This window comes from Rissa tridactyla, chromosome 4, assembly GCF_028500815.1.
Source record: "Rissa tridactyla isolate bRisTri1 chromosome 4, bRisTri1.patW.cur.20221130, whole genome shotgun sequence".
NCBI lineage: Eukaryota > Metazoa > Chordata > Aves > Charadriiformes > Laridae > Rissa > Rissa tridactyla.
The window spans coordinates 91,884,216-91,887,532 of NC_071469.1; positions in this window are offsets into that span (position 1 = coordinate 91,884,216).

The following is a 3,317-nucleotide window of genomic DNA, read 5'->3' on the forward strand; positions in this document are numbered from 1 at the left end:
CTAACAGCTCACCCCGGCTGCTCCAGCCTCCTGCAAGCGGGGGGATGAGGATGCTGTGGGTCCTTTGCACCCCCGGAGCCATCACCCCGCCAAGACGCTGCACAGGCACCAGTCACGTATGCCCCATTTCTCCAGCTTGATGGCCTTTGCATCCCATGGGAATGAGATGCGGCAGATGGAGGGTTTCTGCAGGACAGGGAACGGGGCACCCAGGGACAGTGCAGCAACGCGGGGGCTCCCAAACCGGGTTTCGGCAGCCCACGCGCCCCCCAGGGAAAATGGGGAAGGAAAAGGCTGCTCAGAGAATCCATCCTCCTGCCCCATCGGATGCTCCCACAGCCAGGAAAAGTCTTCCTGGAGGCCCGTGGGGGGTTTTCTGCTTGTTTTGGGTTTTTTTTTTAATTTATTTTTATATGTCAAGGCTTATCTGGAGGGTACAAATGCCCTGCAGGTCTGTAAGGGATGGGCTTTGAATCCCCCCCAAACACAAATCAAGGGCCACGGGTGGCACCGACACTTCCACGGACCCAGAGACACCCAGGAGGGCAACGAACCCAGCCTGGGCTCGGGGGGGTTTCTTAAGTGCCCCCAAGGAAAAGAAAAACAAAAAAAAAGGAGGGGGGGGGAATAATTCCAAGCGTCAAACCAAATAAATCTTCCTCTCCGAGCCAAAACAGAGATAAAATAGCCAGGGACCTTGGCCGGGAAGCTGTTTATTATAGTCATGGGATTCACTGCCAATTGCGGCAGTTGGACAATTTTCCGTTTTCAGCCCATAAATAGCCACCCCTTTGCCGGGCGGCCCCAGGCGCCGCGGGGTGGGCTGCTTTCTCCGGCTTGGCGGCTGGTCCGGAAAACATCCCTGCTCCGGCAAACACCCCGACCCACCTGGAAACCACCCCCCCCCCCCGCCTCTTACCCCCCCCAGCCGGTGAGAGGGTTTGCTTTGGCAAAGGGATGGGGCAGGAATCACCTGCAAAGCTGAAACCTAGTGCTTGAGCGAAGTCCTAGCTCTGCCCGGGATGCTCCGCCGGGTGCAGCTGCCCTTTTTCCTTTGTTTCCAGGGGATTAAACAAGAAAAAAAAAAAAAAAAAAAAAAAAAAAGAAAAGAAAGAAAAAAAAGCTTCAGGAGAGCACAAGTGATAGGCACACCTGCCTGCGGCATAACCCCGCGCCCCGCAGCTGCTCCCCTTTCGCCCCCGTCTCCAGGCCAGGAAAGGGGCAGCTGGCGCTCGGTGGGGTCTGGTCCTCCCACGGGAACAGGGGGACAACGGCCCCAAGGATGGGTGGTGATCGGTGGGCCCAGGGGATTGCCCCGCTCCCTTCCTTCCCATCTTGCTCCTCTTCCCATGAAGATGTGAGACAAAGCCACCCCGGGAAAGGCAGGCTCCCCCCAGCACGCGGCCTTTTGTCTTTCAATTAAAAATAAACAAAAATAACAAGAGGAACCCGCCTGCAGCGGCCGCGCGGCTCCTTCACGCAGGCGGCTCCGGCTCCGCGGGCTTTGCTCAGCGGAAAGGAATCCGCGGGCTGCAAAATCAAATCCACGTGGGATGCGAGAAAATGCTCCCGCGGGGCCGCGCGCCCTCCCCAACCCCCCCCCGCCCCCAGAGCCCCCCGTCCCTCCGGGGGGAACACTCCTCCTTCGCACAGCCGCAGCGGCAGAGCTCCAGCTCACATAGCATCTCTCCACCAGCGGTTTCACAGCCAGGTTTCTCCTCCTCGCTTCCCTCCATGGCTGCCATTCCTCCGTTGCTGCCCCACCAAGGGGTCCCCGAGCGAGGGGTGGGGGACGGGGAGGTCCTGCCCCGCACCCTCAACGGTGGAGCCAGCCCTTTGCAGCCCCTGGGAGCTTTTGGGTGTCTGAAAGCCCCCAGCCCAGGAGCAGATGCTCATGGCAACGTTTTACCTTCTGCGCAATGCCAATGCCATCGTCACGAAGTGCTGGGCCACCAGGTTGATGGCAGTGAAGGGCAGCATGCCGAAGAAGATCAAAAGCAGCTTGATGCCATGGAAGAGCACCTGGCTGAAGTACTCCTGGACGTCTGGAAGCACCAAGACCTCGCTGAGCATGGAGCACCACTCAACACCATCAATGGGCTCACGCCTTGACCCGAGGCTGATGAACCTCCCTGCAGGAGGGGACCAAGCCTAGCTGGCCATTCTCGAAGCCCAGGTGACGCTCAGTCCCCTCTTACCAACCCAGAAACCCATCAGGAAATAGCAGTGCTGAGACCCCACCTGCACTACTGTGTCCAGCCCTGGGGCCCCCAACATAAGAAGGACATGGACCTGTTGGAGCGTGTCCAGAGGAGGCCACGAAGATGATCAGAGGGCTGGAGCACCTCTCCTATGACGACAGACTGAGGGAGTTGGGGTTGTTCAGCCTGGAGAAGAGAAGAGAAGACTCTGGGGAGACCTTATAGCAGCCTTCCAGTATCTAAAGGGGGTCTACAGGAAAGCTGGGGAGGGACTCTTTGTCAGGGAGTGGAGCGATAGGACGAGGGGTAACAGTTTTAAACTGAAAGAGATTAGACTAGGTATTAGGAAGAAATTCTTTACTGTGAGGGTGGTGAGGCACTGGAACAGGTTGCCCAGAGAAGCTGTGGCTGCCCCATCCCTGGAGGGGTTCAAGGCCAGGTTGGACGGGGCTTGGAGCAGCCTGGCCTGGTGGGAGGTGTCCCTGCCCAGGGCAGGGGGTTGGAACTAGATGATCTTTAAGGTCCCTTCTGACCCAAACCATTCCATGATTCTACACAACGTCTGAAACTCCATGGCCAAGACATGCTGCAGAAAGACCTTCTCCTTCATCGCATTGCCCATACCTCTGCACGCCCGGGGCAGAGACAGGGCTTGCTCCCGTGGCCTTGCAGCCCCTGCAAGGCAAGGTCACGGCAGGCTTTTGGCCGGGGCCCTGGGAACCCGGTTCCCTGCTTTGCAGAGGAAAAATTAAATTTTCATTCAAATTTTCACTTCAGCAGCAGAGATATCGGCTCAATTTCCACCTGCCGCTTTGAAGCCTTCGCTTTGCATGGGAGAAGCACACAACTGAGAGTTTTCAATTACAAAGCACATACATATAAATGCACTAACAGCCAGGCATATGGATTTTAAGCCTAAAAAATAAAAAAAAATAAAACAAAACGAGGGGCGCTCGGAAGCACACACTGTCCCAGGAGAGACCGTCTGCTGTTTGGCTGGGTGGAGCAGAGCCAGCCGTGTCCCCACCAGACCATGGAGGACCACGAGGACCGCACGTGTGCTTGGTCCAACTTCAATGCCAACAGCTTGTGGAACTCGGACCTTTTCTCCCCCCA